This window comes from Hemiscyllium ocellatum, chromosome 14 (genome assembly GCF_020745735.1).
Source record: "Hemiscyllium ocellatum isolate sHemOce1 chromosome 14, sHemOce1.pat.X.cur, whole genome shotgun sequence".
NCBI classification, from domain to species: Eukaryota; Metazoa; Chordata; class Chondrichthyes; order Orectolobiformes; family Hemiscylliidae; genus Hemiscyllium; species Hemiscyllium ocellatum.
Genome location: NC_083414.1, coordinates 27,224,833 through 27,252,787, shown reverse-complemented (window position 1 = coordinate 27,252,787; position 27,955 = coordinate 27,224,833). Strand labels below are relative to the sequence as shown.

Genomic DNA, 27,955 nt, shown 5'->3' with positions numbered 1-27,955 from the left:
ATTTTAGTTCACTTAATATGCTTACATTGTCACACTGCATGTCAAATTCATCCTTTATCAGAAGCATGGAGAATCACTTATAGCAAGTAAATGTTACTTATAAATTTCCTTTAGCCTCCTTTATTCTAATAAAACTGCTCAGAACAAGGTTTCAAATGAATCATTGGAGTTTCGAAACATATTTAGAGATATGAAACAGGAAATATGACCTGGGATGATATGTGAAAGTTTACAAAGTAATTTCCGCTCTGGTTTCTGGAAAAGTGGATAAATGTCCTGTTTACTCATTTTGAGACAACCAGTCCTTTTGTCTGCTTTCTTCACTTGCTACTCAGTCTTGAGACTTCATTGACCATTAAGTCAAATAAAAAAGGTAAGAGATAAAATTTAATACAGATGGTGATTGTGAACTTATTTAAATTCCTAACATAGGTTATGAATAGGCTGTTGGTGAACTGAGATTTGTTTCATTAAAAGGAAAAGATTTGGTAGATGGTAAATATGTAGTTTGAAAGTTAATTTTGTTTATTGAATCTAAACATGAAAAATAGGAGCAGGGGCAAATGGTACACTCCTTCAAGCAAATTGAGAAGCAAAATTTCTTATTCTTCCGGGAAGATGTTTTTGCCTCAGACTTTCTCAGTTTCTCTCCTGTTCTTTTCTGGAAGTGATCATTCATGCCGCACAAAATAGCAGGAAAACCTCCAGAACCACATCCAAATAATTATTCTTCATTTGTAAAATTGTGGTGTGCCATTCATTAAAATACTAAGCCATCTGTATTTCTGATTATATTTCTATTAAAATCGTGTAGCAAATTTCTTTAAAATTCAGTCAAACACTAGTTTGAGTCCTGTAAACAATAGACATAGAGCAGTGTTTCCCTTTCATCGCTATGCTTTGCAAAATGTGGTCTCTTTAAAGAAACATAGAATCTATCACAAGTGCTCAATATGAGAAAATTCAAGTCTTGTTATAGTCCTTTGCTTTCCCTTACAATGTATTTTACCCTGCAACAACTTTCTAGTAAGTAATTCAACTAATCAGAAACAGTTAGCACTGCTGCCTCACCACACCAGGCTCCCAGGTTCGATTCCAGCCTCGGGCGACTGTCTGCGTGGAGTTTGCACATTCTCCCGTGTCTGCGTGGGTTTCCTCCGGGTGCTCTGGTTTCCCCCCATTGTCCAAAGATGTGCGGGTTAGGTGAATTGGCCATGCTAAATTGCCCATAGTTCTAGGTGCATTAGTCAGAGGGAAATGAGTCTGGATGGGTGACTCTTTGGAGGGTTCATGTGGACTGGTTGGGTCGAAGGGCCTATTTCTGCACTGTAAGGAATCTAATCTATAAATTACTGTCATTTATTTCACAGCTATCAATATTAAAAAGCATAAGTCATAGTCATTATTTGTTATCCATCTCCTAGCACTAACAAAATTGTGCAAATTGAATTGGAAGTGTAAACACTATGCACTCAAACCATACTGGATAATTACATCAAAAAAACAGGGCAATGAAAAAAGAATTAGTCCTGTATACAATAGTAACATAACAGTAAGAGACATTCATCTTGCACAAATGTAGCAGGCATTTCTAGAGATGCATCAATTTAGTACTCTAATAGTTTTTTCTATATATATTTTAATACAATGGTGCATAATTATAAAAAGCTAACCTCAATGTTTGCTTAACATGAGCCAAGCACACCTGAGACCTCAGTAACTAATTGGTGCTCCCTGTTTCAAGGTTGAGAATGTGGTGCTGGAAAAGCACAGCAGGTCGGGCAGCATCCATAGAGCAGGAGAATTGATGTTTCGGGCATAAGCCCTTCATCATGACACCACAGATGCTGCCTGACTTGCTGTGCTTTTCCAGCACGACATTCTCGACTCTAATCTTCAGCATCTGCAGTCCTCATTTGCTCCCTCTTTCAAGAGAATTATTTACATACATTGTGTACCAGGATTTGTTTGTTGTTTGGGAAGGAGAGCAGTTTCATTACTCTGAATGCTTGCAGTCTCACAATTCACAGACACTAATGGGGATTTTTACAAGTTTTTAAATGTTTCTTTCATTGTGGCCAAAAACAAGCCCTGACCCTGTTTGTCACTGGACGCCATTTTCAGTGAAGGATGCAGAGGGGCATATGAGGGACAACATGAGGCTTACGTAGAATGACGTGTCAACCTTGTGAAGATACATCACAGGAAGACTGTGTGCCAAACAGCGATAAACAGAACTCAGTGATTAAACAAACCTGGCCTTTTATTCTACCACATCCAGTCATGATAAGTCATGGACCATTAAATACTCACTAGAGCAGGCAGCTCCACAAATACCCTAATTCACAGTGATTGAGGATCTTAACACATCAGTGCAACTGTGAAGATTAAAGCATTTGCATTTATCTCTAACCAGGAATACTGAGAGAACTGTCTGTCTCAGCCTCCACCTGAAGTCTCCAGCATCACAGATGCCAGTCTTCAGCCAATTCAATTCACTCCATGCAATGTCGAGAAATAACTAAAGGCAATGGATATTTCAAAGTCCATTGATCCCGACAACATTATGGCAATAGTACTGATGACTGTGCTCCACAGCTAGCAATGTCCTTAGTCAAGCTGATCTAATTCAGCTGGCACACATGACATCTACCCAAAAATGTGGAAAACTGTCCAGATATGTTCTGTCCATAAAAAAGAGGGACCAATTCAACCCTGTCAATTATGACTTCATCTGTTTAATCTCAATGTTAAGCAAAACTGTGATGGACAGTCCCACTAAACATCACATTCTTAATAATAACTGCTCGCTGATGCTTCGTTTGGATGTGACAGTCTCCTCAGCTCATGACCTCATTACAATCTTGGTCCAAACACGGTGAAAAAGCTGAACTGAAGCAGGGAAGTGAGGGTGACTGACTTTGACATTTGACAGACTGCGACACCAAAGGCCCATGCAAAACCAGAGTCAATATGAATTGGGGGAAAGCTCTGCACTGTTAGGAGTCATAGATGACACAAAAGAAGATGGCTATGATTGTTGTAAGGCTGATATCTCAGCTCCAGAACATCTCTGCAGGAGTTCCTCAGAGTCGTGTTCTAGGGCCAACCATCTTCAGCTGCTTCATCAATGATCTTCCCTCCATCATAAAGGCAGAAGGTTCTCGAATGATTGCAAAATATACAGCATTGTTTGTGACTCCTCAGATACTGAAGCAGCCTGTGTCTAAATGCAACAAGAACTGGACAGCATTCAAATTTGAACTGATGAGCAGCAAGTAACATACACACCACCCAACAGCCGGGCAATGGCCATATCCAACAAGAGAGATTCTAATTGTTGCACCTCCAATGGCCTCACCATCATTGAAACTCCCACTATCAATCTCACGTTGTCTAAGATTTGAATGTGACCAGACAATCTAGAAGCGCAAGAATAACACATAGATTGAAACACTCCAACCTGAAAGTTCCACACCAAGACACTTAACATCTTTACTCGGATATCATTGCTCTTTTGAGTCAAGACCCTGAAGTTCCATCCCTAACAGCAAAGTGGGTATAACTACTGCAAATGAACTGTAGCATTTCAAGAAAACAGCTTTTCAAAAACAATTAAGAATGAGTAAGGTTTCCTGGCCCCGTCAGCAATGCCCACATCTCATGAATGAATAAAAACATGTTGGCTGGCCACACATCTTTAAAATCTGATGGAGACAGCCAATGGAGAGACAAAGTCCATGTTCAGTATCTAATTAAGGACAGAAGATGGATTCCTTAGCTGGGACACCCAACTGAAGGACCAGACGTGCTGGATGGCTAGCAACTCCATCATGACAGCTAGCCATAGCTAGAGCATGCCAGGGACTGGAAGGATTTTGCAACATGAAAGTAGTCTCAAAGCCTTCTTAAAATTTAATTATAAGGTTGACCACAGTCACGATTGTAGAAGGGAATCCCCTTCACAGGATCACTCGTGACTGTGGCTTTCTCATCTCACTGGTTCTGTGATGCGTGGGATTGAGCACGATGCCTCAGAGTGACCTGCCGCAAGTGGATTGCCTCCAGGTGCCCTGATAGACACCAGTCTCAGCTAGGAAACCAATTCTAACATCAGAGAAATCCCAGGAACCTACACCAGTTGGTTCATTAATTGGTTAGATTGGCTGCCCACTGTTATTTCATTGGTATCTCCCACTTCAAGACCATTTGGAGTTGCAAACCCTTCAGTGAGCTTACCAAGGCTCTACTTTCAATTTTGATTTTGATCTCACTTCCAATCAAACTGTGACTGTGATGCAATTCTGCCCTCATTATGAAGGTTACTGCTTCTCATGGGAATATTTCCCAATAAGGGAATTAACATCTTCCAGAAGTAGATAGAAGGAAAAAATAAATGAATGCTACTTATCTGTTTTTGTTTATTAATGTTTTCTTTTTATTTTACCACAGCACAAATGTTGCTCTCTGGTGGGTTCACATTCCTTTTCTTGCTCAATTTGCCAAGTGTAAAATTGTGTCCAATATCCTGCCAATGCGCCACACTCAATGACCTGGGCCTCAAAGTTGACTGCAGCTCAAAGCACCTGAAGGAAGTTCCTGTTCTCCCTGAAAACACAGTTGAACTTTACCTACAAAATAATGATTTAACCACAGTTGCTCCAGGCATGTTTGACAAGCTTCAGAAACTGAGGAAGGTCAACCTGTCAAACAACCCTTGGAATTGTGATTGCCATATCACATATCTCAAACACTGGCTGGAAGACCATCAACTCAATGCTAATGCATCAGTTCTTTGTTCAACTCCTGTTTTACTTAATGGTAGACCACTATTGAAACTAACAGGGAATGAGTATGCTGCCTGTACTAACCATGAATCGATCCAGTGTAAATCGTTTCTTTACAGAGATATTTGGCTGGCTAGTGCACTTTTGCTTGTTCTTCTTTTGTTGCTGTGTACAATTTACATTGCAAAGCACTTGAACTTCTGGGCTTTTATGACAGGTTCTTACTTTCTGTCAGAAAGTCTCAAAGTAGATTAAAGAGTAATAGAAAAATCTTTGAATAAACAAATTTGATTATCAGTGCATTCCGTCAATGTTTTTCCTCATATTCCTTTCTAAGCAGTACCATTATTGAAAGACCTCCATAAATCCAAGAGACATAAAACCAGTCTTTTGACAATTAAATATTGCAAAAATGGAAGAGGTAATTCTTAAATCAACGGAAATTAAGAACCATGAGAGTTGTAAAATAGATTGCTATCACTTGTATTACACCATTGCGCAAAGTGAACACCGCACCCTTACATTCCCACGCCCAATTATTTTTAGATTTTCTTCACTTTTTGGGAGGTCTCTGCCTGATAGCATGAGTAACAAATTGTTTACTGACACAATATTAGTCGCTTTTGCTGATCCATAAAATCCAGATCTGTACGACTCTCCAGTCATAGAGTAAAGTTCTCTAGTTCTGTGATCACAGACTATGTTACATAATCTGCTAACTGCATAAACTCAAACCACTTCCAATTTCACTGCTCTAATTTATGTTCTTTCTCAATCATCCTTTTCCTATGTATTAAAATTTATCTTACAATTTAAAAATGTACTCCCAGGTTGTAGTATGCAATATAGATTCACACTCATGATTTTAATGTAGCATGGAGTTGGTTTTATATATATCAAATGTTCAAAAAATGGTATGTGACTGAGCAGAATTGAAAAAAAAGGAAAATAATGAATGTCAAATAAACATTGCATGCTTTTTCACTATTTACAGGAATTTTTGATATTGTTAAGTGTCACCTGAATGTTTTGAAATTAATATGTCACTGCTGTTGATGTCGTGTTAATAGAAAAATACAATTGTATTACAGCTGTGAAGAAATAAAGGTTTTATAATACCACTTTTTTTCCCAAATGCCTGTCATTTGTAAACAAAAGAATGTATTGGATTGTTTCTTGCTCTATGAACTGTTAATCACACTTTTTATTTAAACAATGAAATAATGATGGTTCATGTTGCCTCTTTAGAAAAGACATCTTTGTTATGATACAATAAAACTGTTCATTCCATTTACTATAGCCAGTAAATGTTTCATCCAACTCTCAATTTCCATCAACAACCAAAGAATCCTGGCTTCGCCTCCCTTTCTTCTACCTTTTTGGAATGTAACCAACCTGTAGGTGTAACATACCCACTCTAAATGTCAATCATTGTTTCATTACAGCTCTCCTTGTCAATCATTAGTTCCTTTTATCCTGGTTAGATCCTCTCTCATCTCTTAGTCTTCTGCCAATTTAGACATTTACTTTAGATTGTTTTTTTCACTTCTCCATTACTAATTTAACTTTATGACACAATGGTCATTCTTATCCATGCACATCCCAACATACACTTGAAAGTGAATCCCAAGGATGATGTTGCCTGCTGCTATCAGATCTAAGTGCATCTCTTCTGGGCTGGAAAGGAACTTGGGGTGGGAAGAAAAGGATCCAAATGGCATAATGCAATTCTGAGGTCTGTCACTTCCACCTCAGTTCTCAGCACCAGATTCCAGCAATATTTCTATCTACTTGAAGCAAGGACAGATTGGTCAAGAAGGTTTCACTGAACACACTACAAGCTTTACTCTACTATAATAAAGATCACTATTTGGGCAATTGAAGTACGTCAGTGGACAAATTTTAATGCCCTCCCCAAGATGAGTTTGGAGGCAAGAAGACTGTTTGATTCAGGGGTGAATGGTTTGGTGATTCTGCTGCCTTCTCACCTTCCCCTGGACAAGTTTCAGGTCAGAGATGTCTTCCTCCCCACAGATCAACTGAGGATCTTAAGGACCCCCGCTGGTTGCTTTTGCCAGCACCCTACTCTGTATGTCCTTCACTCACAGGCAGTATGCGCGTGATCAAACTGTGCAACATCAGGAAGAGGATGGTCCACAGAACATCAGTCCTCTTCTCTTGCTTTTGGCTCTGCTCCCTCCTTATCCTCCTTGTTTCTGACCACCTACTATGACTCAATTCTCCCCATACTCATTTCTGTCTAGGGACCCATAGTCAATCCTTTCTGCAGAACCCAGCAGTGGCTACCACATGCATTAACATTGACAATACTGGAGCAATGGTGTTCCCTCCTGTGCAATTGTTTGCCCATTGTCCATAGTTTGGCCTGTACTCTTTTAAGGTGTCTTCACTATCAGGAATGTCCAATGTTGTTTTGAGTCCTGACTGAAATCAAATACAAGAATAGGTTTTCCTAGAGCTGTCAAGTGAATAAATTACCTGTAAGTAAGGGTTTCAGTTTGTGAAAACTTCCAGTTTAGGAGTGTTTGGTTAGAAATTAACATTGGCTATTCAAAGTTGAGAAAGCCTAAGATTTCAGTTGTGTGAGCCAAAGAAAAGCCTCTAGTTCATAGGCCCAGGACTAGAAAGAAACAGTTAAGTCAATCTACAAATATATGGAGAAATAACCTTTCTCTGGATTTTGATTAACTGTAAAGTGATGGTTTTTGGGGAATCGGCTTTTGGTTTGCCAAATGTTTGAAATCTTTTAAAGCTTATGTGCAGACATCTTGGCTTGTTTAATATATTTTTCTATTGTGCAATTAGTTTCTGTTTTATCACTAAATCCAAAGCAACAGTCTGTTGTGCTCTTCTTTCAGTGAAAGATTACCATGTTTTTTTTAAAAAGACAGAATATGACCTATCAAGCCAGATTTCATTCTGGGATCTAACTTGTCCAGTAGTAACAACCCTTACACAGTCCGTAAGTAATGATTTATTGTTAATGATGTATGATTAATGATGTAAGTAATGATTTATTGCACTTTCAAAATAGAGGTAAAGAGGACATTTTTCGATCAGAGAATCACAGTATCCCTACAGTATGGGACTATACTGCAGGAGTTCCTCAGGGTAGGATCTAAGCCCCAACTATCTTTAGCTGCTTCATCAATGACCTTCCCTCCATCTTAAAGACAGAGTGGTGATTTTTACCAATGATTGCACAATGTTCACTACTTTTTGCAACTCCTCAGACATTCATGCAGTCTGTGTCCAAATGCAACAAGATCTTGATAATATCCAGACTTCATCTAACAAGTGACAAGAAATAATCATGCCACACAAATGTCAAGCTATGACCATTACCAATAAGAGGCAATCTAATCACCACCCCCTCAAATTCCCCTCCAAGTCACTCACCATCCTGACTTGAAAATATATCACCATTCCTTTATTGTTGCTGGGTCAACATCCTGGAATTCCCTCCCTAAGCACATTGTGGGTCAACCCATGCCAGGCAGACTGCAGCAGTTCAAAAAGGCAGCTCAGTACCACCTTTGCAAAGCAATTGGGGATGGGCGACAGATGTTGGACAAGCCAGTGACACCCACATCCCACAAAATGAATTTGAAAATAGCTCAGCGGTCTTCTCTGTTCCACAAGCATGAGTGCCACACTCTTCTCTCTGCTTTATCACACTCACTCTATCTCTTGCACACGCTCCTCACTCTCTAATAGCTCACGCTGCCACCTCCCTCCAAGGCTCATGCTATACCAGTCTTACTGTTTACTGCAACATTTTCCCTCACTCACTCTCAGACTCCCTAACTGGGCAAATGTTTTACATAGAGGGTGGTTCACATGTGGAATGAACATCCTGAGGAAGTGATGGATGTGGGTACAATTATAACAATTAAAAGATGTTCGACAAGTACATGAATAGGAAAGGTTTGGAGGGATATGGGCCAGGAGCAGGCAGGTGGGACTACTTTAGTTTGGGATTATGTTTGTCATGGACTGGTTGAACTGAACAGTCTGTTTCTGCGCTAAATAGCTCTACAACTCAATGACTCTGACAATGCCAACTCTGCATAGCCTCTGCGTTGCCTGCTCAGTCCCTCTGAACATCTCATCACCATGTGCACCAGTACTACCAGATGGGCCTGACACTTCTAGCTCACTCTATCCCTCCCTTGATCTCATTCGAGGAGATGACAGTTCAGGACTAGGCCCAGCCTGGAGAAGGGGTGGTCAACATCAGATTCCTCACTCCCCCTCATAGAGAGAATCATATTCTCATGGCTGATCACAATTTTTATGGATTCCTGAAGCACCTGGATGATTCTGCCTGCAGCCTGAACTAGCCAGTGGAAGGTTATGAAAGGAAAACTGATGGAGCAGAAAAGGGGCTGTAAATCTACCAACTTAATTTTAATTCTGCTGTGTCATAGGAGTTTGAATTCCTCCTTTTATTTTTTTTAAGACAGTATATTATTATGTCTCACCATTGTGGTTTTGACTAAGTCATCCTTATTAACCTTTCTTTAAAAAATGGATCTACCAACAATCTCAAAAATCTAAACACTCGAGTAAAATTCCTGAATCTAAATTTTGGCTCAAGTTGTACTTGTGTCACCTCTAGAGGATGATTTTTGTTGGGACTGGTTGAAACAAAAGAAAACCATCATGCAAGAGGATTCTTGAGCACAATATCCTCACTGGCAAACTAACCAAGGATTCTAGATTAGATTACTTACAGTGTGGAAACAGGCCCTTTGACCCAACAAGTCCACACCGACCCACCGAAGTGCAACCCACCCATACCCTGACACCTAACACCCCTACATTTGCCCAACACGACGGGCAATTTAGCATGGCCAATTCACCTGGCCTGCACATCTTTGGACTGTGGGAGGAAACCGGAGCACCCGGAGGAAACCCACGCAGACACAGGAAGAATGTACAAACTCCTCACAGGAGGTCGCCTGAGGCCAGAATTGAACCCAGGTCTCTGGCGCTTAAGGCAGCAGTGCTAACCACTGTGTCACCGTACCACCCACTGCGGCACGGTGGATTCTAATGGATAGGATCTTCGAAACTACATATGATTAACTACATCCACAGCAATTCCAACTGCACATGACAATGTGTGGATAAGGATTAACTTGAGAATGATAAAATGAATAAAGAAAACATAGTTTCTCAGAATAAGTAACAATATGTTGATTTTAAGAATAGATTTCTCTGTGAAGCTGTTCCTTATGTTATGTTTAAAGCCTAAGAATCCTGTATCCCTCTGTTCCTGCTTGAAATCCATCATAGCTTTTTGCTGCTTGTTCTAATTTCTTTTCAACCTCTGCATGACAATTTCATATGTATTCTTATTACTAGATAAGTAGAGTACTTGGCTAACCTATACTTTAGGCACTTTTAAAGCTTTTTTGTTATCCTTTATATCAATGATAGAAAAACAAAAACATATTAGCCCTCATATTTTAATCCTGATAATAAAATGTAACTGCGGTTCAAGCTATTTCTTAAAGCTTGGGGGTTGTTTAGCGTGTTAGTTAAGTAATTGTTATCTTCTCAAAACATTTGGTTTCCCCTCCATCATGTGACGTGCTTAGCATAACCACATGTTGAAGTACCGCAGCTGCCTAATCGTATTAGTGATTAAAAAATCCAACTGTCATTAGAGTAACTCTTTGTTATTTGTATCTGGTCACGTAGACATATGACTGCACAACTAATTGAACCTACTGCTTTGTGCTGATCTGGAAATACCACTGAGAAGCGGGTGTCGACTGTTGGGGAGATGCCAGTTCTTCTGCTTCTGAAACATGCAGCATAGTATTTCGAAAGCTTCGCAAGTTTAAATAAAATATACAGGTAGGTTATATTAATTTTCTGAAGGTAGAGCTATTGTTGAAATTGTCATTTATGGATTATCATTACTCTAATTTAGGTTTTGAAAGAGAAAGTTTAATTTGATGTTGACATTAAATAGCTAGTTTAGCCCATTTATATTATAGATTATACATCTATTTACTAAAGAATATGTTGAACTGCTGGAAAATTAAGACTTGGAAATTCAGAGTTGCATTTGTCTGGCAAGTGTGAGGTTCTGGGTTCAATTCCTCGACCTGAAAAGCCCTCAACATTTGTTTTTTTTTGCCTCATCCATCATGCAGGATTACTGCAAAGTCCAATAGGCAACTCATAAACATGTGTCTGTGTAATAATCTCACCCCTTGCATCACTCGCTTTGTCAGCACAGCTCACTGCCAGATAGTTTTACCAAGGAAGGTAAAGGAATCCCTGGCCTTCTGTCAAATGTTGCCATTTTCATACTTTTCAACATCTGTTGCTAGAAAAGTTAATAGTTTGTTAGTTTCCATTAAATTAGTATTTCTTTACCTATGTGGATTAAGAAAATGCTAACTGTTGCCTCAGTGACTCAGCAAACTTATCAAGTAAGCAAGCTACCAGATAGCTGGGAAGTCTCACAGTGAAATTGGTTTGTACTAAGTTCAGTGATCTCTGTGGGAGTGGTGGAAAAAACAATTAGTTTTCCTTGAGGTAAGTAAATAAGACAGTACACCAAGCAACAAATATTGCTGCTAAGGACCTTTATGGTTTGAGATGAGCAATTGCAACTTTTCAAATTTTGGAATTTCTTTATGGTAGGTTAAAAAAAAGCCACATACCCAGTAATAACATTGTTTGATATGGATTTCCAGTTTTCAACACCCAGTTAGAAAAGTAATTCATGGATAGACAGGTCTAATTTATAAAGTACTTACAGATGAAGAAGACAATTTCCACCACCTGTATTTATCCACTCTGAACAGTCCAGAAGATTCAAAAATGGTCAAGCTTCAAAATAATTGCAGATTCACCCCATTCCCCAAATTCTGAATTGTTAAACACAATTTTTGGATGTAAGTGGATATCAAAGCTGGCAAAAGGAGAGGCAAAACAGAATGACAAAATAGCATTTTCACTAATTTTGATATATTATCCTTCAAGAAAAACAGCAAAGCAAACAAAGTTGCCAGGGTTGGAGGGTTTGCGCTATAAGGAGAAGCTGAGGGGTGACCTTACAGAGGTTTATAAAATCATAAAAGGCATGGATAGGGTAAATAGATAAGATGTTTTCCCTGGGGTAGGTTTAGGGTGAGAAGGGATAAATTTAAAAGGGACCTTAGGGACAATTTTTTCACACAGAGGGTGATGCATGTATGGAATGAGCTGCCAGAAGAAGTGGTGGAGGCTGGTACAATTACATCATTTAAAAGGCATCTGTCTGAGTATATGAATAGGAAGCGTTTAGAGGGATATGGGCCAAATGCTGGCAAATGGGGCTAGATTAGGTTGGATATCTGGTTGGCATGGATGAGTTGGACTGTTTCCATGCCACACATCTCTATGATTCTATCACTCTAAGTCTTCCAAACATATTTTTAACTTACTCTTTTGGTGGCAGCTTTTTGAAATCATATTGGCTGCTGTTCTCCTGAAAATATTGTTTGGAAGGTACAAATGAACCAATTTTGGAAAGGGCCACAAAATAAGTATTAAAGCTGATTAAAGATCTTATAATGCAGTGGTAGCATCCCTACCGCTAGACCGAAAGGCTGGGTCCAAATCCTACCTGCCATGGAAGTGTGGCAAAACATGTATAAACAGGTTGATGAAAAATATTATAACCCTATTTTGCACAGGCAATAGGTCTAGCTTCAGTTTAAAGCAGGTGCCCTGATCTTTTTAGTTTGCCACACAGCCCTAATACATGGTGAGAGTGTACTTAATGCAGAATTGTTCAGCATTTGTCTCTTACTTGAAAAATGGGAGCTGCCCAATCTAATTTCTTGTGCCTTATACCCAAAATATAATTGGCAGTAAATAATACAGATGGTTAGTGCTGATATCCAGTAGCTCATTTAATGTCTAAGTTAATTCAACTTGTCCATAATTGTCACTTCCAAACTAGAAAACTTTGGAATCAATGAACGGGATTTAGCTTATTGAGAAATACACTGACTACGGAGCTCTACTATGTGACAAGTATTACCTTCTATTGACAACAATAATGTGTATTTGTACGGCACATTCCAACTAATAAAATGTCCCAAAGGCACTTCGTAAGAACGATATGTAGAAAACTTAACACCAAGTCACTGAAGAAGGTATTAGAGGAGAGGAGGTAGCTTTTAAGGAGCCTTTTAAGGAAGGAAAGAAATGTTTAGAGGTAAAGAACTTTAGGGAAGCAATTCCAGAGTTTACAGCTTTGTCAGCTGAAGGCACTGGTAGAAATGGCAGCGCTGTTAAGGATGCTGAAGAGGCTAGAATTAGAGGAGGACAGAAATCATGGAGGCTGGTCTGACCGAAAGTAATTACAAAGTTACAAAGGGGTAGGCCATGAAAGGATTTTAAAATAAGAACGTACATTTTAAAATCAAGCGTTTACTCAACTGAGAACCAAAAAAATGGTCAGAGAGCATGAGTGATTCATGAACAGGTGCAAGCTAGAGCACAGGCATCAGAATTTAGGATGTCCAAAGGTTCACAGATATGGGAGACCAACCAGAATTGTGCTGAAATAATCAAGTCTAAAAACAACAAAGTGTGGATGAGGGATCCAGCATCAGATGAATTCAGATTGGGAAAGCATGAGGTATGTAATGGAGATGGGACTATGCAGTCTTATTGATGGCTTAGGTAAGTGTTTGGAAGTACATCTCAGAGTCAAGTACGTCATCAAGGTTGTAACCAATCTGATTCAGCCTCAGACAGTTGTCAGGGGAGGAAACAATTTGAGGCAAGGGAGCAGAAATTCTAACAGGAACCACAGACAAGGCTTTTGATCTTCCTAATAGTTATTGAAGAAAAATTCAGCTCATCTTGTACTAGATATTAGAATCGCTGTTTGGCAATTTAAATACAGTTGAGAAATTGTGAGAGACGATGGTGAGGTAGCAGATATATTGAAAATGACGCAGTGCTTTTGGATGATGTTGCCAAAGTGCAACACATAGATAGGAAATAGTAGGGAGTCAAGGCTAAATCCTTGTAGACTTAAGAGATTACCAAGCCAGAATGTGAAGAAACGTGATTCTCTACTGTCATCAGATATATAAGAATGGAACTGAGAAAGTGTACTCCAATGAAGGTGAACAATATTAGAAGGATATTGGAAAAGGATGTAATGGTAAACCATGTTTATGGTGGCACGATGGCTCAGTAATTAGCATTGGTTCTTCATAGTGCCAGGGACCTTGGTTCGACTCCTGCCTTGGGTGACTGTCAGTGTGGAGTTTACACATTCTTCTCGTGTCTGTGTGAGTTTCCTCTGGGTGCTCAGGTTTCCTCCCGCAATCCAAAGGTGTGCAGATTAGGTGGATTGGCCATGCTAAGTTGCCCAGAGTGTCCAGGGATGTATAGATTGCATGGGTTAGCCAGGGGAAATCAGGATTACAGGGATAGGGTGGGCCTGGGTGGGATGCTGTTCGGAGGGGCAGTGTGACCTCAATAGGCTGAATGGCTTGCTTCCACTCTGTAGGGATTCTATGATGATATCAAATGCTGCAGGCTGGACAGGAGGGAAAGGTTATCTTTGTGGCAGTCACAACAGGATGATATTTGTGACTTTGATAGAGAAATAAACAGTAGATTACAAAACACTGGAACTGACTTTGTGTTGTATAAGATCAGAAGAAGGTAAGTCCAAATTGTTCAGTTTATTTTTGATAATTTGACATATACCAAATTTGTTCTACTCAGAAATCTGCATATAGATGAAGTTCTTTGTATTATTTAATGTAAATACTGTTTGCTGATATCATTCTTTTTCTTTGATTTATTTATTTATATTTAGGATGCTGGTTTCCCCAGGATTAGCCATGCTATTTCTCCTGAGGTCTTCAAATGCTGAATTATGTCCAGAATTCTGCCTGTGTAAACCTGCTTCTCAGGGTATGATAATTAACTGCAGCTCCAGAGGTCTACAAGAATTACCATTTATTCCAGAAAATACAACAGAGCTTTATTTACACAACAACATACTAACTACAGTTGCTCCAGGAGCCTTTGACAAATTGCAGAATCTGAAGGCCATTAGCCTCCATAACAACATCTGGAACTGTGATTGCCATATTGCATACCTCAAACAGTGGCTGCAGAACCCACCAACAACAGTTCAATCTAATGTCACCTGTTCCACACCTATTTCTGTTAGTAAGAAGCCTGTGGCAGAACTAAGAGGACATGAATATTCAAAGTGTCATTCCTATAATCAATATCAATGCCGTGTTGTATACTTCAAAAGCATCGCTCTTTGTCTTCTCCTTCTGCTTCTCTTCCTTCTGATGTTGTGCTCATTCATCAGTGTCAAATCAAAAATTTACATGTTTAGTCCAATTTTTGAACATAAAGCATCTGATCCTTTAATAGTGCAAAGAACGGCAACAAGATGTGAACAGAATAAGGGGAATTGGGAGATGTCAGAACTTTGAGTCTGGTATTGAATGGTCAAATGATGAGTTAATAGAGAAACCTTTTGTCTGAGACAGTATGGAAATTTCGCAAGATATTATGTAAACTGCATGCAAAGCATAACATTAAATTACACTGAAACAATTGTTTTGACATATGTGCTGATATCTTTATCTGAAATCTGCATACTTTCTTTTAGAGAAGTATTGTGGCTGTGATGGGTAATCTCATAGAATCATAGAGATGGACAGCATGGAAGCAGACCCTCCTGTCCAACTTGTCCATGCTGACCGGATTTTCCAACCCAATCCAGTCCCACCTGCCCACACCCGGCCCATATCCACCTAAAGCCTTCCTATTCATTTACCCATCTAGGTGCCTTTTAAATGTTCAATTGTACGAGCTTGCACCACTTACTCTGGCAGCTTATTTCACACACACACCACCCTTAAGTCTCTTTGATATTTTTTCCCTCTTACCCTAAACCTTCTAGTTCTGGACTCCCCCACCCCAGGGAAATGCCCTTGTCTATTTACCCTATCCATGGCCCTCGTGATTTTATAAACCTCTATAAGGTCACCCCTCAACCTCCAACGCTCCAGGGAAAACAACAATAGCCTAATCAACCACTTGCTATAGCTCAAATCATCCAACCCTGGCAACATCCTTGTTAATCTTTTCTGAAGCCTTTCAAGTTTCACATCTTTCCGATAGGAAGGAGATCGAAATTACACACAATATTCCAAAAGTGACCGAACCAATGTCCTGTACAGCCGCAGCATGACCTCACAACTCCTTTACTCAATACTCTGACCAATAAAGAAAAGCATACCAAACGCCTTCATCACTGTCCTATCCACCTGCGACTCTACTTTCAAGGAGCTATGAACCTGCACTCCAAGGCCTTTTTGTTCAGCAACACTCCTTAGGACTTTACCATTAAGTATATAAGTCCTGCTAAGATTTGCTTTCCCAAAATGCATCAACTCGCATTTGTCTAAATTAAACTCCCCCTGCCACTCCTCGGCCCATTGGCTCATCCAATCAAGATACCAGTGTATTCCACAGTAACCTTCTTTGCTGTCCATTACACCTCCAATTTTGGTATCATCTGCAGACTTACTAACTATACCTCGTATGCTCAGATCCAAATCATTTATATAAATGATGAAAAGTAGTGGACCCATCATCGATCTTTGTGGCATTCCTCTAGTCACAGGTATCCAGTCTGAAAAACAACCCTCCACCACCACCCTCCATCTTCTACATTTGAGCCAGTTCTGTATCCAAATGGCTAGTTCTTTCTGCATTCCATGAGATCTAACCTTGCTAACCAGTCTCCCATGGGGAACCTTGTCGAACGCCTTACTAAAGTCCATATAGGTCACATCTACCGCTTTGCCCTCATCAATCCTCTTTGTTGTTGTGGTTCTGTTCGCCGAGCTGGGAGTTTTTCTTGCAAACGTTTCGCCCCCTTTCTAGGTGACATCTTCAGTGCTTGGGAGCCTCCTGTGAAGCGCTTCTGTGCTGATTCCTTCGGCATTTATACTGGTTTGAATCTGCCGCTTCCGGTTGTCAGTAGCTGTCCGCTGTAGTGGCCGGTATATAGGGTCTAGGTCGACACATCAGCGGACTGCAGCGGACAGCTACTGACAACCGGAAGCGGCAGATTCAAACCAGTATAAATGCCGGAGGAACCAGCACAGAAGCGCTTCACAGGAGGCTCCCAAGCACTGAAGATGTCACCTAGAAAGGGGATGAAACGTTTGGAAGAAAAACTCCCAGCTCGGCGAACAGAACCACAACAACGAGCACCCGAGCTACAAATCTTCTCACAAACTTTGAATCCTCTTTGTTACTTCTTCAAAAAACTCAGTCAAATTTGTGAGACATGATTTCCCCAGAACAAAGCCATGTTGAGAATCCTTAATCAGTCCTTGCCTTTCCAAATACATGTACATCCTGTCTCTCAGGATTCCCTCCAACAACTTGCCCACCACCGACGTCAGGCTCACTGATCAATAATTCCCTGGCTTGTCCTTATCACCTTTCTTAAACAGTGGCACCACGTTAGCCAACCTCCAGTCTTCCGGCACCTCACCTGTGACTATTGATGATATAAATATCCCAGCAAAAGGCCCAGTAATCACTGCCATAGGGTACACTTGATCAGGTCCTGAGGATTATCCACATCCAACACTTCCTCTTCTGTAATATGAACATTTTTCAATATGTCACCATCTATTTCCCTACATTCTATATCTTCCATGTCCTTTTCCACAGGAAACACTCCCTGCTACTGAGCTAGAATCTCCATGTACACATACCACTTTGGGATTTGATGGTCATGTCGGATGTAATCATAATGCAGCCAAACCAATTGTTATTCAGCCTGCAAATCTTTCCAGTATGCCTATGGTGTGTGGTAAGTACAGGAAAGTCTCCTGGTCAGCCGACATCTTTCAAGTGGCATCTGTAGTCCAGTAGCATCCTCATGGGCAAGATTTTGACATCTCCATGTCAACCATCCTCTGTGTTTCAAGGGACTAGTAATAAGAAGAATTGATTTTGTTCATTTTTTGGGATATAAGCATGTAGGAGAAAGTGGGGGCTGCAGATGCTGGAGAATCAAAGTCAAGAGGTGTGGCGCTGGAAAAGCACAGCAGGTAGGGGAGCATTTGCAGAGCAGGACAGTCGCATTTTAGGCATAAGACCTTCATCAGGACTGTAGAGGGGAAGAGGGCTGAGAGATAAATGGGGGTGGGGTTGGGTCTTGAGGGAATATAAGTGGAATGGCAATAGATGGATGCAGATGGGGAGGGTGCAGCAGATAGGTGGGAAGGAAGATGAACAGGTAGGACAGGTCAAGGGGGCAGTGCTGAGTTGTATGGTTGGATCTGGGATGAGTTAGGGATAGGAGAGCTTTGGAAACTGGTGAAGTCAATGTTGATGCCATGTGGTTGGTGGGTCCCGAGGTGGAAGATGAGGAGTTCTTCATCCAGTTGGTGGTTGGCTTTGATTTGGCAATGGAGAAGGTCCAGGATTTGCATGTTCTCAGTGAAGTGTGAGGGGGACTTGAAGTGGTTGGCCACAGGACATTGGGGGTGTCAGGTGCGTGCATACCAGAAATGTTCCCTGAATCGCTCTGCAAGTTGGCATACTGTCTCCCCGATATAGAGGAGACCACATCGAGAGCAATGGATGCAGTAAACAAGGTGGGTGGAATTGCAGGAAACAATCCTTTGGGGCTTTGGATGGCAGTGAGGGATGAGGTGTGAGTGCAGGTTTTACACCTCGTGCTGCAGCAGGAGCAAGGTGCCAGGTCTACAGGGTGGGTTGGTGGGGGTTGTGGACCTAATGAGGGAGTCACGGAGGGAACAGTCTCTGCAGAACATGGATAGGGGTGAAGAGGAGTTGGAGACCTTAGCCCAATTAATCAAGGATCACAAACACACAGATTGGATCGAGAACTGACAAGGATTTATTTAATCAACAGCGATATCACAGAAGAGACTGAACCCCACTGAAACAGTCACTGACAGGTTGTTCAGAAGGAACCATAGCTTCTTCCCAAACTGAGAATACAGTGGAGTTTTATACCCTTACAACAATGAAGCGTGAGTTATGAGACAATGGTGTGAGTTGTACAACAAAGAGAAATATAGTTCATTCATTGAAAAGATTAAAGTGTCCAGTGTCTGGCAATGAGTTTCTTAATTGACTTGGGAGATTCCGATCCTTTTCTGGAGTAGGTGTTAGTGGGTTTCATCCTTGTATCACTGTTTTCGTATTGTTGAGGGGGCAAGCAGAGTACTTTTGGTGCCTCCTAAGAAGGCTTGACTCCGAGTGGGAGCAGCTGTGCTCTAAGGACATCAGAGGTGCTGGGCTATTGTGGAGTGGGAGGCTCATTACCAGTTAATCTGAAGATGTATATTCTCCTAGTCTGGGTCTGGATGAATCATATCCTGAGGCATGTGTGATGTCTGGAGCGGTTGGTTTGGCCAATTTGAGGCAATGTGGGTAGACTCAGTGGCTATGTGCAGCCATTTTATGTTGTCTAGGAGAAAGTGAGGACCTCAGACGTTGAAGATCAGAGTCAAGAGTGTGGTGCTAGAAAAGCACAGTAGGTCAGGCAGCATCTGAGGAGCAGGAGAATCGATGTATTGGACATACGCCCTTCAAAAGGGATTGGATGCTGCCCGACCTGCTGTGCTTTTCCAGAACCACACTCTCAATTTTGTGTTGTCTATTTTGTGGCCATGTCACGGGGAGGCTGGTATCCGTATTTTTTTCTCACAGGAGGGAAATATATTTTCAGTGGTGGCATCTGACTGTAGGTGGCGAAAATGGTGGAGAATAATGCACTGTATCTGGAAATTGGTGGAGTAGAAGTTGAGGACTAGTGGGATGCAGGGTGGTCTATCCTTATTAAGGTTGGAGGGCTGGGGTTCAAGGGCAGAGGTGAAGGAGATGCGGTGGAGTGTATTGTTGATTATGTGAGAAGAGAAATTGCGACCCTTGAAACAGAAGGACATGATTAGATTTGACTCCCTATAGTGTGGAAACAGGCCTTTCGGCCCAACAAGGCCACACTGACCCTTCGAAGAGTAACCCACCCAGACCCGTTCCCCTATATTTATCCCTGACTAATGCACCTAACACTACGGGCAATTTAGCATGGCCAATTCACCTAACCTTCACATCTTTGGACTGCGGGAGGAAACCACAGCACCCAGAGGAAACCCATGCAGACACTGGGAGAATGTATAATTCCGCACAGACAGTTGCTTGAGGCGGGAATCGAACCCGGGTCCTGCTACTGTGAGGCAGCAGTGCTAACCACTGAGCCACCGTTCTGCCATCTGGGATGTCCTGGAGTAGAATTGTTGCTCCTGGGAGCAGATATGGCAGTGATGAAGGAATTGGGAGTATGGGATCGTGTTTTACAGGCATGGGAAGGTTAGTATTTATTGTCTTTTCTCAATTCCATAAGAAGGTGAGTTCCTTTCTTGAACTGTTGCAGCCATTTTGCTGTGGGTATACCCACACTAGTGTTACAGAGCTCACGGATTTTAACTCAGCAGCAGCAAAGGAATGATAATATAGTTCCAAGTCAGGGATGTGTGTGAATTGGAGGAGATCTTTCAGATAGTGGTATTCCCATACCTTTACTTTGCTTGTTCTTCTAAGTGGGAGAAATCATACGATTTGAAGCTGCTGTGAAAGGAAGCTTGGAGATTTGTTGCAGTGCATTCTATTAGATGTTATATACGGCTACTACTGTACACCAGTGATGGACCCAGCAAGCTAATCAAGTGGTGGTAGAGTGTCAATCAAATGAATTTATTTCTTGTGGCACAATGTTAAGCTTCCTTCGTGTTATTGAGTCATACACCCTTCAGTCCAAACAGTTCATGCCAAACATAAATCCAAACTGTGGGCGGCACGCTGGCACAGTGGTTAGCACTGCTGCCTCACAGCGCCTGTAGACCCGGGTTCAATTCCCGACTCAGGCGACTGACTGTGTGGAGTTTGCACGTTCTCCCCGTGTCTGCGTGGGTTTCCTCTGGGTGCTCCGGTTTCCTCCCACAGTCACAAAGATGTGCGGGTCAGGTGAATTGGCCAAGCTAAATTGCCCATAGTGTTAGGTAAGGGGTAAATGTAGGGGTATGGGTGGGTTGTGCTTCGGCGGGTCGGTGTGGACTTGTTGGGCCGAAGGGCCTGTTTCCACACTGTAAGTCTAATCTAAAGTAATCTCACCTGCCTGCCCCTGGCCTGTATCCCTCCAAAGTTTTCCTAATCATGTATTTATCCAAATGTCTTAAATGTTGTAATTGGACCCACATCCACCACTACCTCAGCAAGTTCATTCTTCCTGAAACACCCCGTTTTAAAAAATTTCCCCTCATGTCTTTTTTAAAACTCTCTCCTCTCATCCTAAAATGTGCCCTCTAGTCTTAAAATCACTCATCCTAGGGAAAAGACACCTATCATTAACTCTATCTATATCCCTCATTTACTTGACTCATCCTGACACGTGAAGAGTATTCCACCACATTCCTGAATTTTACCTTGCTTTTAGTGATTAGGATTTGGGAACCATGGATAAGCTATTCGCTGCAGAATTCCCAGCCTTTGTTCTGTTATTTAAATCATAGAATGGCTAGACAAGTTTACATTCTGGTTAATGGTTCACCCTGGGATGTTGATGTTAGGGGATCAACAATGGCAATGCCTCTAATCATCAAGGGGAGGCGGTAATATTCTCTCTTATTAGAGATCGTCACTGCTTAATACTTATGTGGTGAGAATGTTACTTGTCATTTATCAGCTTAAACCTGGTGGATTGTCCAGTCTTGCTGCATGTGGGCACAGACTGCTTCAGTATCTTCTATTGCAAACTCTATATGATCATCAGAAAATATCTCTGCTTTTGACTTCTTGTCTCTGTCATTAAAAATCTGGGTCAAATGAAATATTTGTATGATTGACAGAGAGAAAGCTAATTGTAATTGGTCAGGAATAACTTTAAACTAGATCAATAATGTTGAGATAAAGATATTTGTTTATGGGTAATGTATAGGCAAATTCACATAGACTAACCTATAATATGAATATTGCTTTAATGAGCAGTTCCAGTTGTTATGATGTTTCCTTTTATCCCACTCACTGAAATGTGCATGGTTTCTTGTTACCCTACACATTAGAACTTGCAACAATTCCACAACTTGCTTTCTCAATACTGTTTCACAGATGAAAGGCTGAGAGTTGAGAAATTGGAGGAAAATATAGGAAAATGCAAACATCAAATCCATAATGATATTCAGAAAGAAAGAATTATTTGATTTTTACTGCATCCAAAGTTAATTCAGATGAGAGAAATAAAAAAAATCTCAGTAATTGTTACTTCAATTTGATATTTAATTGTAACAGTGGATTTGCATTTCCACCAATGCATTTTTTGCAAGATTTGAGCTATTTTGCATGTTGTTTTAAAATCACAAGTAATGGTCTTTAAATAGATACAATGGCAAAAATATTTAGATAATGAAAGAAAATAGACATGCAAAGGAAAGAGAAAATAATAAAACAAAATCCCGAAAGAGGTTTAATGAAAATGAATTTACTTCACAAAAAAAAAGCTGGGCTGCATTTGATGTGCTCAACCATTGCGTTAATTATTGAATGAAATTATTTTAGAAGGAGTGGAGCACTGAAAGGTGATAGGAAATTTCTTTTTTAAAAATGAATCTGTGTAATATTTCAATAGAAGACTTTCGTTCAAAGATATTCATATTATTGTAAACATCAATTCTATGCCACCAGTAGTTGCCCAGGTGGATATGACAACAGAAAACTGTATCCACTCCTGGAATTTTAGTGCATCACTGGAGTGACCCTTCTTCAGAACTGATTGGTTTACAGTGTCTGGTGAAGAAGAGGTTGGAAAGAGGGGAGGAATAAACAATAAACAAAACAAAGGAGCAGTAGATGCTGGAAATCAGAAACAAAAACAGAGGGTTCTGAAGAAGAATCACTGGATCTGAAACATTAACTCTGCATTCTCTCCACAGATGCTGCCAAACCAGCTGAGCTTTTCCAAAAATTTCTGCTTTGTGAGGAGTAAACAATAGGTGGAGACAAGAGCCCAAGGAGAGAGAAAAACAGTTGGTTGGACAAAGAAGTGTGTAAAGGTTAGCTTAGGAGAATGAATAGCTGCTAATGGGACTACGAGTAGCTGACAATGGATTGTGTGTGGGAACAGCCCCATGTGGTGACAAGGCTTGGTGTGGGGGGTTTGGGGTAAGGACGTGGGAGAAGGTGCTTAGGCCCTAAAATCATTGAACTCAATATTGATCAGCTAATACAGTAGGTCAGGCAGCATCCAAGGAGCAGGAGAATCGACGTTTCGGGCATGAGCCCTTCTTCATTCCTGAAGAAGGGCTCATGCCTGAAATATCGATTCTCCTGCTCCTTGGATGATGCCTGACCTGCTGCGCTTTTCCAGCAACACATTTTCAGCTCTGATCTCCAGCATCTGCAATCCTCACTTTCTCCCGGCTAATACAGTGGACTAGATTGAGTGAAATGCAGATAATTCCCTGCTTCGGTGGTGTGATACAAACATAATGCCAAAAAATGTAATTTGGAGCACTATTGCTTTTAAATATTCTACGGGTTGTTTGTATTTTAGATTAGATTTTACACCCTAGTGCCTCAGGTTATTCTCAGTAGTGATACTGAACACCGGAACAGTATGAAAACAAAGTGAAAATATCAGCCTAAATTCCATTCTTGTCTACTCTATCTCCCAGTGGAAGTAGGCTAGAATAAACCTACTGGGATGTCATGGGGCACCATAACCATTGCCTAACCATATTTTGCCGATGGCTAGGAGGAAGTGAGGACTGCAGATGCTGGAGAGTCAGAGTCAAAAAGTGTGGCGTTGGAAAAGCACAACAGGTCAGGCAGCATCTGAGGAAAAAGACAGTCAATGTTTTGGGTGTAAGCCCTTCAACAAGAATGTGGGTGGCTATCTGACCTTGGATTAAACAAGAATTTGATGTGTTCAAGTAATGTTCTTTAATGAGGTCTTTTCCTGCTACTATGTTGCTAATGAATAGTCTCCTGCCACTGACAAGGTCGGCAGGTTAACCCTGGCTCAAGATGGGGGTTTGATAGGGGGCTACTCTCCTGGTTATGCTTAAAGAAGCCCTCTCCGAGCTCTTGATCAAAGCACTTTCACCCCTGGCTGAGGTCTATCGGGGCCTCATTTGAAGCCAAAGTCAACATGGCTTTGTGTTTTGAAAATTGTGTCTCACAAGCTTGAGTTTTTTTGAAGACGTGATCAAAAAGATAAATGAAGGCAGAATGGTAGGCATTGTCTACATTGAGCTGAAAATGTGTTGCTGGAAAAGCGCAGCAGGTCAGGCAGCATCCAAAGAGCAGGAGAATGAACATTTCAGGTATAAGCCCTTCTTCAGGAATGAGGAAAGTGTGTCCGGCAGGGTAAGATAAAAGGTAGTGAGGAGGGACTTGGGGGTGGGGTGTTGGAGATGCAATCGGTGGAAGGAGGTCAAGGTGAGGGTGATAGGCCGGAGTGGAGTGGGGGCAGAGAGGTCAGGAAGAAGATTGCAGGTTAGGAGGGCGGTGCTGAGTTCGAGGGATTTGACTGAGACAAGGTGGGGGGAGGGGAAATGAGGAAACTGGAGAAATCTGAGTTTACCCCTTGTAGTTGGAGGGTTCCTAGGCGGAAGATGAGGCGCTCTTCCTCCAACCGTCGTGTTGCTATGGTCTGGCGATGGAGGAGTCCAAGGACCTGCATGTCCTTGGTGGAGTGGGAGGGGGAGTTGAAGTGTTGAGCCACGGGGTGGTTGGGTTGGTTGGTCCGGGTGTCCCAGAGGTGTTCTCTGAAACGTTCCGCAAGTAGGCGGCCTGTCTCCCCAATATAGAGGAGGCCACATCGGGTGTAGCGGATGCAATAAATGATGTGTGTGGAGGTGCAGGTGAATTTGTGACGGATATGGAAGGATCCCTTGGGGCCTTGGAGGGAAGTAAGGGGGGAGGTGTGGGCGCAAGTTTTGCATTTGTTGCGGTTGCAGGGGAAGGTGCCGGGAGTGGAGGTTGGGTTGGTGGGGGGTGTGGACCTGACAAGGGAGTCATGGAGGGAGTGGTCTTTTCGGAACGCTGATAGGGGAGGGGACGGAAATATATCCCTGGTGGTGGGGTCCGTTTGGAGGTGGCGGAAATGACGGCAGATGATACGCTGTGCATGGAGGTTGGTGGGGTGGTAGGTGAGAACCAGTGGGGTTCTGTCCTGGTGGCGTTCAGAGGGGCGGGGCTCAAGGCCAGAGGAACGGGAAGTGGAGGAGATGCGGTGGAGGGCATCGTCGATCACGTCTGGGGGGAAATTGCTGTCTTTGAAGAAGGAGGCCATCTGGGTTGTACGGTATTGGAACTGGTCCTCCTGGGAGCTGATGCGGCGGAGACGAAGGAATTGAGAATATGGGATGGCGTTTTTACAGGGGGCAGGGTGGGAGGAGGTGTAGTCTAGGTAGCTGTGGGAGTCAGTCGGTTTATAGTAAATGTCTGTGTTGATTCGGTCGCCCGAGATAGAAATGGAAAGGTCTAGGAAGGGGAGGGAGGAGTCTGAGACGGTCCAGGTGAATTTGAGGTCAGGGTGGAAGGTGTTGGTAAAGTGGATGAACTGTTCAACCTCCTCGTGGGAACACGAGGCAGTGCCGATACAGTCATCGATGTAGCGGAGGAAAAGGTGGGGGGTGTAGCCAGTGTAGCTGCTGAAGATGGACTGTTCCACATATTCTACAAAGAGGCAGGCATAGCTGGGGCCCATGCGGGTGCCCATGGCTACTCCTTTGGTTTGGAGGAAGTGGGAGGATTGGAAAGAGAAGTTGTTCAGGGTGAGGACCAGTTCAGTCAGTCGAAGGAGGGTGTCAGTGGAAGGGTACTGGTTGGTACGGCGAGAAAGGAAGAAGCGGAGGGCTTTGAGTCCTTCGTGATGGGGGATGGAGGTGTACAGGGACTGGACGTCCATGGTGAAGATAAGGCATTGGGGACCGGGAAGCGAAAATCATGGAGGAGGTGGAGGGCATGGGTGGTGTCCCGAACGTAGGTGGGGAGTTCTTGGACTAAGGGGGACAGGAACCCAACCCAACCACCCCGTGGCTCAACACTTCAACTCCCCCTCTCACTCCACCAAGGACATGCATGTCCTTGGACTCCTCCATCGCCAGACCATATCAACACGACGGTTGGAGGAAGAGTGCCTCATCTTCCGCCTGGGAACTCTCCAACCACAAGGGATGAACTCAGATTTCTCCAGTTTCCTCATTTCCCCTCTCCCCACCTTGTCTCAGTCAAATCCCTTGAACTCAGCACCGCCTTCCTAACCTGCAATCTTCTTCCTGACCTCTCCGCCCCCACCCCACTCCGGCCTATCACCCTCACCTTGACCTCCTTCCACCTATCGCATCTCCAACACCCCTCCCCCAAGTCCCTCCTCTCTACCTTTTATCTTAGCCTGCCGGACACACTTTCCTCATTCCTGAAGAAGGGCTTATGCCCGAAACGTCGATTCTCCTGCTCTTTGGATGCTGCCTGACCTGCTGCACTTTTCCAGCAACACATTTTCAGCTCTAATCTCCAGCATCGGCAGTCCTCACTTTCTCCATTGTCTACATTGACTTTAGAAAAGCCTTTTACAAGGTTCCGTATGGTAGCCTGGTTAGTAATGTTAGATCACATGGGATTCAGGGAAGTTACAAATTGGATACAAAATTGGCTTGACAGTAGGAGGCAGAGTGTGGTGGTGAAGGGTTGTTTTCATATGGAGGCCTGTGAACAGCAGTGTGTTGCAAAGATTGGTGTTGGGTTTACTGTTGTTTGTAATTTATTTAAATGATATGGATGAGAATTTAGGAAGTATGGTTAGTACATTTGCGGATCACATCAAAACTAGTGGACAGAGAAAAATGTTATCTAAGAGTACAAAGGGATGTTGCTCAATTGGGTCAATGGGCTGAGGAGTTTAATTTAGATAAAAGCGAAATGCTGCATTTTAATAGGACGAATTTACCTGGTGCAGGTTATACAGTTAATAGTAGACCCTAATTAGTGTTGATTAACAGAGAGACCTAGAGGCTCAGGTACATAGTTTTTTTGAAGGCTGCATCATAGGTAGACAGAGTGGTTAAAAAGGCTTTTAGCATGTTTCCCTTCATTGCTCAGACTGTTGAATATCATGTTGTGGTTGTACAGGACGTCGGTGAGCCACGTTTGGAGTACTGTGTACAGTTCTGGTTGCCCTGCTGTAGGAAGGATATTATTAAATTTGAGAGGGTTCAGAAAAGGTGTACAAGGATGTTGCTGGGCCTGGAGGGTTTAAGTTATAAGGAAAGGCCAGATAGATTGGCACTTTTCTCACTGGCGTAAAGGTTGAGAGGTAATCTTTTAGAGGTTTATAAAGTCATGAGGGACATGAATAAAGTGAATTGCTAAGGTATTTATTGAGTGTCAGAGAGATCAAAACTAGAGAGCATATTTTTAACATGACGAAGTAAGATTTAAAAGGGACTTGAGGGGCAACCTTTTCACACTGATGATGGTTCACATGTGGAATGAACCGCTGGAGATGTAGATACAGTTACAACATTTAGAAGACATTTGGACAGGTGCATGAATAGGGAAGCTTTAGAGATATATGGGCCAAATGCAAGCAAATGGGACTAGTTTAGTTTGGCATGGACAAGTTGGACCAAACGGTCTGTTTCTATGCTGTATGATTCTGACTCACCAGCAACTGCACTCAGTGGTCTAGTGCTTAAACTGAAGACCTGCTCACTAATTGGGGAGCAGCTGTTGGAGATGACATTCTGCCTCAGAGAGGTGGCAGCTACAACCTCTGGCAACTAATTTCTTGGACCACATTCAAAGTAAGTGGAGTTGGACTTGCTCATAACCTTTCAGCCACTGCATTGGACCACTGTCATTCTAACATGATATGTCACAATTGGCAAATGATTTTCAAATTCTTCATTGTGACCTATTAGATTCTAACCAATTAATTGCTTTTTATTCCTTGATTTGTCATAATTCAAATAGCTGGAGGTGACTATTTTGAAATCATCATGCATTGAATCCTTAAAACAAAACTA

General features: G+C 42.0%; 1 long non-coding RNA gene across 3 annotated transcripts; it reads left to right on the top strand.

Moving 5' to 3' along the window:
- The first annotated feature begins 357 nt into the window (after window positions 1-357).
- On the top strand, window positions 358-15,434 carry LOC132822113 (uncharacterized). 3 transcript variants are annotated; one of them, XR_009645401.1, is made up of 3 exons: window positions 358-373; window positions 10,518-10,676; window positions 14,665-15,434. It is a non-coding gene; the product is annotated as an uncharacterized LOC132822113 (long non-coding RNA). The 3 variants fall into 3 exon arrangements; XR_009645402.1 differs by lacking the exon at window positions 358-373 and adding an exon at window positions 7,756-7,770; XR_009645400.1 differs by lacking the exon at window positions 358-373 and having other exon boundaries at window positions 10,480-10,676.
- The last annotated feature ends 12,521 nt before the right edge of the window (window positions 15,435-27,955 follow it).